General features: G+C 43.6%; 1 protein-coding gene across 1 annotated transcript in view; it reads right to left on the bottom strand.

Moving 5' to 3' along the window:
- Window positions 1–14,216, bottom strand: part of LOC143962518 (NACHT, LRR and PYD domains-containing protein 3-like) — a 306,735-nt gene that overhangs the window by 157,908 nt on the left and 134,611 nt on the right. The gene's annotated exons all lie outside the window — the stretch shown is intronic.

The following is a 14,216-nucleotide window of genomic DNA, read 5'->3' as shown; positions in this document are numbered from 1 at the left end:
TTTTGATGTCATTTTTTTTCCCACAATTCTTTGCAAAATTAAGATTTTTCATTTTTTTTCTCCACAAAATTGTCATTGTAATAGGTTATTTCTCTCACATGGCATGTGTATACCACAAATGACACCCCAAAATAAATTCTGCTACTCCTCCTGAGTATTACAATACCACATGTGTGGGACTTTTTCACAGCCTGGCTACATAGAGAGGCCCAACATGCAGGGAGCGCCATCATGTGTTCTAGGAGCATAAATGACACATCTAACTTGTTGACTACTTATTACACTTTTGAAGGCCCTGGAGAACCAGGACAATGACATGTGGCACTGATACGTGGCACTGATGACAGATGGCACTAATGTGTGTCAATGATGACAGATGACAGTAATATGTGGCACTGATGACAGGTGGCACTTATACGTGGCACTGATGACACGTGGCACTAATACGTGGCACTGATGACAGATTGCACTAATACGTGGCACTAATACGTGCCACCGATGACAGATGGCACTAATACATGGCACCGATGACACGTGACACTGATGACAGATGGCACTGATAAGTGGCATTGATTACACGTGACACTGACAACAGATGGCACGTGACACTGACAGGTGGCACTAATGACAAATGGCACTGATACGTGGCACTGATGACAGATGGCACTAATACGTGGCACTGATGACAGATGGCACTATGTGGCACTGATGACATGTGGCACTGATGACAGATGGCACTTATACGTGGCACTAATGATAGATGGCACTGGGGACAGATAGCACTAACAGGTGGCACTGGGGTGGATGGCACTGGGGCGGATGGCACTGGGGCGGATGGCACTGGGGCAGGATGGCACTGGGGCAGGATGGCACTGGGGCAGGATAGCACTGGGGGGAGGATGGCACTGGGGGGAGGATGGCACTGGGGGAGGATGGCACTTTTTTTTTTTTTACACTGACAGCCGCTGCAGCCGTTCATCTCTCCCCTCTCACACTCTGTCTGTGTGAGGAGGGAGAGCGGCGCTGAGAGATGATCTCAAATGTTTACTTTTTTTATAATTCTTTATTTCTTTGCAAGAATACAAAACAACATCATTAATCAATGAAGTACAACATAATGCATTCCTGCCCTTTTTATGAACAAAACAAAAACAAGACAGTATCAGTACAATATCCAATACAGTATATAGTATCTACTCCTCATAGTGGTCCAACAAAAACAAAAACAAAAACAAACACAAAAAAAAAAAAAAAAAAAAAAAAAAAAAAAAAAAAAAAAAAAAAAAAAAAGGGGGGGAATAAAGGGGGGATAAAGGAGGGAGGGGGGGAGAGATCAATCCCACCCACCGGCGGGTTTAGTTTACATTACTCAACCAGCTCACCTAATCTTCAATTTCTTCTCCAATCAACCTCTTCCCCTCCTCTGACTGTAAAAAAATCTCCCATGGAGCCCAGATTTGCGCTATAACTTCCCTTTCCTCAGAGGGCATAGGGATCAAATTTTCCATGATCCCAATTTTCCTTACTTTGTTTAACCATTGTGAAATTCGCGGTGCTCCCTTTTCTTTCCAACGGATGGTTATGCAGCTTTTAGCTGCATTCACCAGATGGCATAACATTGAATTCTTATATCTCTCTAATGGAATATGTGTACATTGTAATAGGAAGAAAGCCGGATCTTCCTCAAGATGATACTCAGTAAACAATTGAGAGATTTTCTGAACTTCTTCCCAGAACTGTCTAATCATTGGACAGTACCAAAAAATATGGGCAATAGTGCCTCTCTCCTTACCACATCTCCAACATTTATCTGATGTCTCTGGAAAAAAGGTATGCATTCGTGATGGAGTATAATACCAACGCATTAGTACTTTGTAATTTAGTTCCTGTATCTTAACACACCTAGATGATTTCAAAGTCAAGTGTATTATTTTCTGACGTTGAGTCGGGGTGAACGTTTGTCCGAGATCTCTTTCCCATTTATCCAAACTTACTATGTCATTATCCTCCAAAGGAGAGATTAGTAATGCATATATTTTGGAGATAATATGGGAAAGGGGCTCCTTATTTTCACAGTACTTTTCAAACTTAGTAAGTGGACGATCAAAATCCTTAGCCGGTCCTAAAGTGTCCAAAAAATGTTTAACTTGTAGCGCCTGCCAGAGGGGTAATTCATATTGTCCTCCTGGTTGCATTAGCGTTTCTATTGATGGCCATTTTTTAGATCTCAAAAAGTGTAATGCCTGGAAACAACCCTTCTCTCTTAAATTTCTAAATATACCTAGTTCCATGCCAGGCGGGAATAGTGGGTTCCCTAGAATAGGAAATAGAGGAGATTTAACTGTTGAGATTCTGGGATTCCGCACTACTTTTATTCCCATCTGGAGCGTAGGTCCTACTAAGGGATGAGCTCTTAATATAAGAGGTATAGCTGTACCGCACCACAAGGCTCTATCTAAGGGAATGGGACTTACTTGTTGTTCCATAGCAACCCATCTTTTACTGTCTCTATGGCAGCACCAATCCACAATTCTACCCAGCTGGGTAGCTTGATAGTATTTATATAAGTCCGGTGCTGCGATTCCACCCGCTTCTTTAGACATAGTTAGTAATTTCCTGTTAATCCTAGGGTGCTTACTTGCCCATATGAACTTTGTAAATATTGTCCGAATTTTGCTAAAGAAAGCCAGTGGAATCCGGATTGGTAGTGCCTGAAACAGATAAAGAAACTTAGGGACGATATTCATTTTCAAAATATTACTTCTTCCAAACCAGGAATGAGAGGATTTATTCCACTCATTCAACCTTGTAATAATTTCCCTTAATAAGGGTGGAAAGTTCAATGCGTATGCATCTATTAGGTTAGGTGGGATCTGTATCCCTAGATAATTCAGCGCTGTGGCTGTCCATTTAAACTTGAAGTTATCCTCTAAATTTTTTTGAATGGGATTCCCCAGTGATATCCCCATCGCCTCTGACTTACCATAATTTATTTTAAAATTAGATAGAGCACCATAGTGCTCAATTTCCCCCAATAAATTGGGTAATGATATTTGTGGATTAGAAAGTGAAAATAATAAATCATCTGCATATGCTGAGAGTTTATATTCCTGATCCGCTATAGAGATACCTTTAATATCGGGGTTCCATCTTATTCTATTTAACAGAGGTTCTAATGATAGTGCAAATAAAAGAGGCGACAGGGGGCATCCCTGACGTGTCCCATTAGATATTAGAAAATTTTCAGAATTTATCCCATTAACCTTTACCAGTGCCTGTGGCTTTGAGTATATTCCTGCTATCCAGTCCAACATTCGATCCCCAAGGCCCATCTGCTTTAAAACTCCTAACATAAAGGACCAACTGACCCTATCAAAGGCCTTTTCTGCGTCTGTATTAACAAAGATACTCGGCAGCTTCCTCTGATTTACATATTGAATTAAATTCAGAACCTTAATTGTGCTATCCCTAGCTTCACGTGTGGGGACGAACCCCACTTGGTCCATATGAACCAGCTGCGTCATAAACGGTTCTAGGCGAGCTGCGAGTATCTTTGTAAATATTTTGTAGTCCGTATTTAATAATGATATTGGACGGTAGCTACTGCATATTGATTGATCCTTTCCTTCTTTTGGAATAAGTACGATATGTGCCCTTAATGCTTCTACAGGTGGAGGCCTGATTTTCCCTTGTATGTTAAATGTTTTAACCATATGAGGGACAAGTTGCAAATGAAAACTTTTAAAATATTGCAGAGAAAATCCATCTGGACCAGGAGCCCTTCCTTGCCTCAACATCTTTATTGCCGAGGTTACTTCTTCTGTTGTTATTGGTAATTCAAGTTTTCTTCGTGCTGAGGATGACAATTTCGCTAAGTGTGAGGATTCAAGATATTCCTCTAGTGATGAAGAGGAAGAGGAATGGGGGGGAACTGGAAGATTATACAATGAAGTATAATATTGTCTGAATTCCTCTGCAATATCTTTTGGTACTAGGGATTTAGAATTTCCTTTTGTCCTGATATAGGGTATATATGAACGGAGTCGTTGTTTTTTTAATTTCCTTGCTAGCACTTTGCCACATTTATCACCTGATTCATATATTACTCCCCTTTCTTGTTGTAAAATAGCCCTTACCTTATATCGGAGGAGATCTGATAACTGTCTTCTTAAATGTGCTAATTCTGTCCCCATATCCTTCTCCATTGTCTTCTTATGTTGTATCTCTATCTTCCTTATCATTTCCAATAATCTGCCTGTTTCCATTTCTCGAGCTCTTTTTATTCGGGACCCATGTTTTATTAGAATTCCTCTAATTACTACTTTATGGGCTTCCCACACTATCCCCATTTCAGTCTCTCCATTATCATTAATTTTGAAATACGAATCGATTTCTTTAATTATCTCTTCTTGGATTTCAGGACGTTGTAAAAGGCTTTCATTCATTTTCCAGTTCCAGTCCGTTTTATATAAAGCATCCTTCAAGAGGATATTAATCGTTACTGGCGCATGGTCAGACCATGTTATATTTCCTATACGTATGTCCTGTACTAATGATAATGTTCGCTGAGATAACAAAAAGAAATCGATGCGTGAATACCGTTGATGGGGGTTTGAAAAGAATGTATAATCCCTCTCCTCAGCATGGAAGGCCCTCCATACATCAACCAATTGAAGTTCATTTAATTTACGAAGAATATTTTTCCTAATTTTTTCAGAAACGGATGATGTCCTATTAGAGGTATCCAATTTTGGGTCTAGAGGGACGTTAAAGTCCCCCCCAATAATAAGAGTTCCCTCCTTGAATTCCATTAATTTTGATAGAGCTTTATTCAAAAATCCATCTTGGTATGTGTTTGGGGCATAAACTGTAGCAAGAGTTACTTTAACCTGTCCTATAAGTCCCTTAAGGAACAAGTATCTCCCCCCTGGCTCTTGACATTTATCCAGTAGGGACCACGGTATTCGATTGGATATTAAAATCGCCACGCCCTTGGTTTTAGCCTCTTGATTTATGGCATGATAGACATTTGGAAAGTTTCTATTTTGAAGGTAAGGAAATTTTCCCTCCTTCAGATGTGTTTCCTGTACCATGCCAATATCAGTTTTAGAGCGTTTTAAATCATTTAATAACATTTTACGTTTCTCGGGGATGTTAAGTCCCTTGGTGTTAAGTGATGTTATGCGTAATCCCTCCATCTTGTCCATGGGAATAACAAAAAAAAAAAAAAAAAAAAAAAAAAAAAAAAAAAAAAAAAAAAAAAAAAGGGGTACGGGGAACCCCCTACGAGGAGTAGATATCAAAATTTCCCCCACACCTACCTATGGGTTCTTAGCTTCCCGTAGGTGTAAGGTATGGGCGGGTAGCTAACAAATACGGGGCGCGTATAACGCTATTCCCCCTCCAAAAAAAGGAAAAAAAAATCCCTTAATATTCACATCTATTCCAGCAACTGTAATAATTTTGTCCTAACTTTTCTTCCTCGGTTCCCTCTCCTATTCATTATTATACATTACACAGTATATATAACTCTCCCATACCCTCTTCATGTATTTTAATTGAATTCCGTCTATAGGCCCCAAAAAAAAAAAAAAAAAAAAAAAAGAAAAAAAAAAAAAAAAAAAAAAAAAAAAAAAAAAAAAAAAAAAAAAGGAATATATTTTAAACATGTGCTTTATAATAAATATTATAATTACAGTCTTTATTCCACTCCCTTTCCACCCTCCCTCCTTTAACCCAAAGATAAGTGTATATTTTGAATGTGTACTTATATAGTGAGTATTATAATTACAATCTTTATTTTTATTTCCCCCCCCCCTTTCCACCCACCCTCAACCCTGAAATAAGTGTATATTTTAAACGTGTACTTTATGGTGAATATTATAATTACATTCTCTATTTCACCCCCTTTCCACCCACCCTCCTCAATCCCCATCTTATCCCTCCCCTCATTTAGCTACCATTTTACCCCCCGAAACAATAACAAACCAGGTTCATGTGAACCCTAAAACCGTGATAATTATAATTTTTACAACAACCCCTCATCCATCTTTCTACCCTTGTGTATCCCCACCCCCCCTACCTCATTACCTCTCCATCTTATAACAATTCAACTCTATGTGAACCCCAAATCCATAACATCCAGTCTCCTTATTTTAATTATGTGATATAATAACACCAAAATATATTTTATTAACTATTATTTGTGAAAGAAAAAAAAAAAAAAAAAAAAAAAAAAAAAAAAAAAAAAAATTATTTGGGATGGCGGAAAATAACATATAACTCCTATACATGTTATTTTGTATCATCTTATTTATATACTATGTTAAGTATACTAAATTAAACTATCCAGGGACCATATTGAACCCTGGCCCATTAAAATTAGGGGGGGGATCCTCCAATATATATATGTGACCCTTATTCTCTTATAACCTTTTAATCTAGGGTATGGAGCCTGCATCAGCTATTTGCTGTACAGTACCCTCTTTACTACCCATCAGAACTTTTTCACCGCTAGTTTTTAAAACCCCTTCTTTTAATCGTTTTTTCTTTATAGGTTGAAGCCAATCTTGCACTTCACAGTGATCGGTTTTCAAAAAGGCAAATAATGCCGGTAGGTCCTGTGGGGACGAGATCACGAAAGGTACTGATCCCCTTTTAACCGTTAGAGAAATTGGGTATCCCCAACGATAGGTACACCCTGCAGATTTTATTTTCTCCAAAATTGGCCGCAGTTGAGCTCTTCGCTGTAGAGTAGCTTTTGATAAGTCCGGTAGAATGCTAATCTTCGCTCCTTCATACACTATCTGACCTGCATCCCATGCTTTCCGACTAATCAACTCCCTGTGGGCATATCTGTGTAAACACCCAATTACATCCCTCGGTCTGGACAAATCTGTCGCGCGTGGTCCTGGGGCTCTGTGAAGTCTATCAAATTCGATTTCTCCAGAAGCTATATTGACCCCAAGGTTATGACATATAGTATTTACGGCACTGTATAAATGTTCAGCCTCAATACTTTCCGGAATGCCTCTAAATCTGAGATTATTTCTTCTACTTCGGTCCTCTGCTGCTTCAAATTTTAATTGAACACTTGATGTTTGAGCTATCTGCTCTCTTTCTAAATTAGAGACCCTCTCCTCTATACTACTAAGGGCTGATGTTTCCACATTGACCTTTGCTGTTAAGGCTTGTACCTCAGACCGTATTGATTGCATCTCCTTTCTGTGTCCCTCCTCAAGCCGGGACACCAGGGCCTCCATTTCTTGGCGTGTTGGGAGAGCCTGCATAATTGTTTTCAAAGTTTCTATTTCTTGATGGGTTGGGAGGGCTTGCATTACTGATCTTAAATCCATATCACCTATGGGTTCTTCCAATATTTCCCGGGGTCCCACCTCTAGCCCAGATACAGGCCCAGATACAGGCCCGGCCTGCACCTGACCTATATCCATCGCTGCGTTTGGCGATAGTGGGAGGCTCATCCGTGGTGCTGCCATTGGGATCTCAATACCTGCTGTCTCCCTGGTCTCTAATGTAGATGCCCGGGCTGTAGCTGCTCTTGTGTGTGGGAAAAAACTTTTAATCTCCTGTTGGACTGACTCCTTTTGCGTAGATTTTTCCTCTCTCCTTTTCCTAGTGCAGTGCATCCCACTAAAGAGATAACTTCCAGGTTTTTAGAAATCAATAAAATGAAAAAGGAAAGAGGGCCCCTCTCACTTTCCAATTGTTTCTTAACAGAAGCTCACTGTAAATTTCACTCAATCTTAATTCAGTTTAATAAAGTAATGTAGATTCAACAGTTCCCCAGCAGTTTAGCAGTTTATCATTACCATAAGCAGAAAAGCACAAAAGGCACACCTCGCCGTATACTTTCATGCAGAGGAATTACAAGTGCTAATTGTCCACTTAATTTCTCAAAGATCTCAAGATTCAGGGATCTCCCTTTTTTTTAAGTCTTTTCCATTAGTAGTAGATAAATAGGAGGGGAGGGATGGGAGGAGGGGATGGATGGATGGACGGATGGATCTAGGCAGAGAGATGACCTGATGATTGCATAATAACTGCACAGCAAGTCCTATTACTCCCAAGGCTAGTTTCTTACGTTTAATTAGCACTTACGTCCACCTTTATCTCCACTCTCTCTCATAATTATCTCCTCCGTTCCCGTCTCCCTTGTCTCCTTTACTCGCTCCTCCACCTTGCCACCAGACCAGTTGTTTTTTTTTTTCCAATGAATCACGACACAAATAGCAACACAGCAAGACCACAGCAGGACACAGCAGGCTCCTCAGATGCCCAGTGATGCTGTCTCAACAAGGACCCAGCTAGTAGCAAAAGTGTTGCAGGGAATATTGCAGCAGCCCGGTGGAATCAGCAGCACTGTTCGGCAGACACAGCGGGAATCAGCGGGACTCAGGAGAGACACATCGAGTCTCGGTGATGCGGCGGTGTAGCGGTGTACAGCGGTACAGCGTTGGGCAGTATATAGCGGTATAGCGGTATAGCGTTGCGGCAGTATAGCGGGAGCAGGGGGTCACGGATCACGGATCAGCTGCCATCGATCTCACGAGCAGGAGGGGGAGAGCTAGCGTACACGTCACGCCGCCATCCGCTTAGCCACGCCCCCCGGGCAGGACGCTGTGTGGCATTGATTACACGTGACACTGACAACAGATGGCACGTGACACTGACAGGTGGCACTAATGACAAATGGCACTGATACGTGGCACTGATGACAGATGGCACTAATACGTGGCACTGATGACAGATGGCACTATGTGGCACTGATGACATGTGGCACTGATGACAGATGGCACTTATACGTGGCACTAATGATAGATGGCACTGGGGACAGATAGCACTAACAGGTGGCACTGGGGTGGATGGCACTGGGGCGGATGGCACTGGGGCGGATGGCACTGGGGCAGGATGGCACTGGGGCAGGATGGCACTGGGGCAGGATAGCACTGGGGGGAGGATGGCACTGGGGGGAGGATGGCACTGGGGGAGGATGGCACTTTTTTTTTTTTTACACTGACAGCCGCTGCAGCCGTTCATCTCTCCCCTCTCACACTCTGTCTGTGTGAGGAGGGAGAGCGGCGCTGAGAGATGATCTCAAATGTTTACATATGAGATCATCTCCCATTGGACACGCCGATCGCGCTGTAAACGGCCGCTGTGATTGGCCGTTTACAGCGATCTGTGTTTACCTGTCCCCGGGGGACACGGCAAACACAGAACTTCCCCGATGTGCGCCCGCGGCGGCGAGCATTGCTAAAAGTATACAACAGGACGTCCAGGGACGGCCACCCGGACGAAAGCGCCTGCTCTACGGCCGTCATTCGGCTATAGGGCGGGCGCAAAGAGGTTAAAAGGACCCCACGCTTGTGACAGCTGATCTTGTGGGAAGTCCCCCAGGCCCATTGAGCCCCCCAGAGGGGGGGACAAGCACATCACACCTATATTGTATATGGGGAAATACCTGAGGGGGCATTTCATCAGCACGGAGGTGGAGGACTCTGAACACCCTTCATTTTGTAGTGACACACTGGAGGGGGCGCCATCATTGAGGAAGATTGATCACAGATATATGGACTTTCCTCTTATATATCCAACTAGATACATTCATTTTACAGCACAGGAGTTGTGGCATCAATTACTTGTAACTAGTTATTGTTTTATTACATTCATCATTTCCATTAGTAATGTGTTAAGGGGGCAATTTTGATTGTGGCAATAGGATGAGGCAGTTTTGATTGGGCAATTTTGATTGTGGCAATTTTGATGGTGGCAGTATGATGGGGCAATTTTGATGGGTGAAATAGGATGGGGTAATTTTGATGGGGACAGTATAATGGGGCAATTTCATGGGGACATTTTATGGGGCAATTTCATGGGGACATTTTGATTATGGCAGTATGATGGGGGAATTTTGATGGTGGCAGTATGATGGGGCAATTCTATGGAGGCCATTTAAGGGGGCAATTTGATGGGGCAGTTTTAATTGTGGCAATTTTGATGGTGGCAGTATGATGGGGCAATTTTGATGGGTGAAATAGAATGGGTTAATTTTGATGGGGCAAAAGAATGTGGCAGTTTTGATGGGGCAATTTTGGTGGTGGCAGTATAATGGGGCAATTTTGGTGGGGTAATATGATGGGGGCAATATGATGGGGTAATTTTGATGGGGCAATAGGATGGAGCAGTTTTGATGGGGCAATTTTGGTGGTGGCAGTATAATGAGGCAATTTTGATGGGGGTAATATGATGGGGCAATTTTGATGGTGGCAGTATGATGGGGCAATTTTCATGGGGAAATAGAATGGAGAAATGGAGAAATTTCAATAGGGGCAATTTTGGTGGTGGCAGTATAATGGGGCATTTTTTTATGGAGGCAATAGGATGGGGTAATTTGAAGGGGGCAATTTTATGGGGGCAGTATAATGGGGGAAATTTGATTGGGCAGTTTTGATGGGGCAATTTTGATGGGGCAGTATTTTGGGGCAATAGGATGGGTCCGTTTTGTTGGTTACAGTATAATGGGGCAATATTATGGGGCAGTTTTGATGGGGCGGTATAATGGGGCAATTTTGATGGGGCAGTTTTGATGGGGGGCGGTATAATGGGGCAATTTTAATGGGGCACTTTTGATGGGGGCAGTATGATGGGGCAATTTTGATGGGGACAGTTTTATGGGGCAATATGATGGGACAGTTTTGAAGGTGCAATTTTGATGTGGGCAATAGGTTGGGGCAATTTTGGTGGTGGCAGTATAATGGGACAATATGAATGGGGAAAAATAGGGCAATTTTGATTGGGCAATTTTGATTGGGCAAGTTGATGGGGCAGTTTTGATGGGGCAATTTTGATGGGGCAATAGGATGGGGAAATTTTGGTGGGTGAAATAGGATGGGGTAATTTTGATGAGGCAATAGGATGGGGCAGTTTTGATGGGGCAATATCATGGGGCAATTTTGGTGGTGGAAGTATAATGGGGCAATTTTGATGGGGGTAATATGATGGGGCAAATTTGATGGGACAATATGATGGGGAAATTTTGATGGTTGCCGTAGGATGGGGCATTTTTGATGGGGGCAGTAGGATGGGGTAATTTTAATGGTGGCAGTAGGATGGGGCATTTTTGATGGGGCAATATGATTGGGCAGTTTTTATGAGGCAATAGGATGGGGCAATTTTGGCGGTGGCAGAATAATGGGTATAACTTGATGGGGCAGCTTCTGCAAAAGGTAATTGCTTTTTAAACAATGCTAATTGTATATTATATCCCTCTTTCTGTGCAGATGTTTTATATATATATATATATATATATATATATATATATATATATATATATATATATATATATATATATATATATATATATATATATATATAAAGGGAAGTGGAGGTTTCCATAGCTAAGGGGCGGGACCTTCCTCTGACATTGCTGTTGCTATGGAAACCCGTCCTACAACCTATCACACAGCTCGTGCTGCTCTGAGCATGTGCGAGATCTGAAGGAGCATGCTGGGTAACCATGGAATACAGGAAGAGATACAGTCTGGCTTCAGATGCCCACACATAAGATGGCAGCGGCCTGCTGGGACTTACAGAAGTAAAAAAAATGCTGCAAAAACACAAAGTGGCCCTTGGATTACAGCGTACCTTTACTAGAATACATGAATCATGAGGATTATAGGGGAGATTTATCTACAAAGTAACATTTCTCCCGCAGCACGGCTTTATATATACACAAGTGCCTTAAAAGCCCCCCTTAGTGGTATTTATTTGTTTCTAACAAGTTTTTTGGATGTGGCACTACTGAGAGGAAATCCTCACCGACTCCATTTCTACAATTACCAGGATAAAGTTGTTAGTTTTCTGTATAAAGTGTATTAATACCAATTCATTATTCTGCAGCACATTGTTCCAGCACTGAGGTTGTGGTAGTAGCAGACATATATTCTATGTAGTATTTGCTTTGTATTATCATTTTTGCTGTGTAATTATTATTTGGAAGTATCAGGATCAGGTGGTTAGGTGGTTTGTTACATAGTTACACAGCCGTATAGTAACACTGGGGTTGTGGTAACACTTACCTCTAGTTTGTTATTTAGTGTATAAAATATGTAGAAAGATAAAGAATGACAGAAAATACAACAAAGACAAAAGGACAGACACAGTCTGGCTGTGAGAATAAAACAGAAATAAACTTTTTCTGAGGATTATCCTGTGACAGGAACATGTCAGGAACATCCGCTATTCACCGGTTAGACCGGCACCATGGGAATCACCCAGTCCATATCTCAGGATCCTCAATTTATGGATGTGGGTGGAGTTTAGCCATCAGCCAATCAACCCCGGGGGGTGTTCCCTGCCCAGCCCACAAGCCGGTCCCGTGTTCTGAAGGAACCAGAGCTAAATGGACCATGAATGGTTCTGATGGATGAGGATGGGCAACACCGGCATGTCAGTCTGATCCCAACAAGACCAATCAGTGCTTGTCTGGTGTGATCAGACCCCATAGAACCATTCTGGGGGTTTCTCCTGGATTCTATCCTCACTACACATACAATGTTATATGTACATGTACCCCAACATGTCTACAATCAGAGGCAATTATTTCCACCTCTCTGCAACTAATATTTTATTTTGTAAGAGAGATAAAATAGATTCCTCTAATATAAATCAATGTCTGGCAGACAGTTCGGGGTCTTCTCACTGTATTGGCCTCGTCCCCTGCTGGGCTTGTAGATGAAATGACTAGTGCCGGGTACACACGGTCAAACTGTATGACGTACTTAGTCTGGCTTTCCGCCAGACTGTCCTTCGGACTTTCCGAACGGGCTACTTGCCCACACACGGCACTTTTTCAGCAGACTAATACGGCGTACTAAGTCCGCCGTACTATCCGCCCTACTTTTGAAATGAACGGACTCGCCCACACACGCGGAGGAAAGTCTGCTCATTTCGAGCGCGTCTCCACGTAGGCGGGGCCCGCGAAGGAGACGTTGCTGGCCCCGCCACCTGGTATGGACTTAAAGGGGAACCCCAACACCGAAAAAAATCGGCGTGGGGGTCCCCCCCAAGTCCACAGCAGACTCTTGTACGAGCACGCTGCCCGGACGGCCAGGAAAGTCTCGCCGGACTCCTCCGCTATCTTCTTGTAGCTCTTTTGCTAGCGGAGGAGTCCGGCTTTCTTCCTCGCCGCCGGCCTCTTCTCCCGACTTCGGGGGTCTTGTCCCCCTCTTCGGTTCTTCTGCCGGGCCACCGCGCCTTCTTATAGCTCTTTTACAGGCTGTGGCCCGGTCTTCTGTCGCCGCCGCCGCCTTCCGTTCTTCTTCTTCTTCTTCTCCTCCTTCTCCAGGAGATGTTGACTCGACGCTCTATGTCACATGGGTTGGTCACATGGGTTGATGTCACATGGGGACTGTGACATCGTAGGGGGGCGGGGTCACCATGTGACATCAACCCATGTGACCAACCCATGTGACATCAACCCATGTGACACCGCCCCTTGTCCCTATATAAGTGGCCGCGCAGCACGTCCCTGGCATTGTGGCCGGAGAGAGCGTCGAGTCAACATCTCCTGGAGAAGAAGAAGAATGGAAGGTGGCGGCGACAGAAGCCGGCCTCTTCTCCCGACTTCGGAGGTCTTGTCCCCCTCTTCGGTTCTTCTGCCGGACCACCGCGCCTTCTTATAGCTCTTTTACAGGCGGTGGCCCGGCAGAAGAACCGAAGAGGGGGACAAGACCCCCGAAGTCGGGAGAAGAGGCCGGCGGCGAGGAAGAAAGCTGGACTCCTCCGCTAGCAAAAGAGCTACAAGAAGATAGCGGAGGAGTCCAGGGAGAAGACCCCCGAAGACGGAAGCCCCCCGGAGCTGTGCAATAAAGTATTTTATCTCGTGTGTTGTGTTTTTTTTTTCTTTTTTTTTACAGGTGAATGGGTAGGGGTACATTGTACCACATACTCATTCACATAGGGTGGGGGGCCGGTATCCGGGGGCCCCCTTATTAAAGGGGCCTCCCGGTTTCCGATAAGCCCCCCGCCCGCAGACCCCGACAACCAACGGCCAGGGTTGTCGGGAAGAGGCCCTTGTCCTCATCAACATGGGGACAAGGTGCTTTGGGGTGGGGGGGCCACGCGGCCCCCCCTCTTCCCCAAGGCACCCCCCATGTTGAGGGCACGCGGCCTGGTACGGCTCAGGAGGGGGAGGC

Source organism: Lithobates pipiens, unplaced genomic scaffold (genome assembly GCF_037356315.1).
Source record: "Lithobates pipiens isolate NorthernLeopardFrog02 unplaced genomic scaffold, aLitPip1_a1.2 Scaffold_8, whole genome shotgun sequence".
Taxonomy (NCBI): domain Eukaryota; kingdom Metazoa; phylum Chordata; class Amphibia; order Anura; family Ranidae; genus Lithobates; species Lithobates pipiens.
This window is presented reverse-complemented; position numbering and strand designations above follow the sequence as displayed.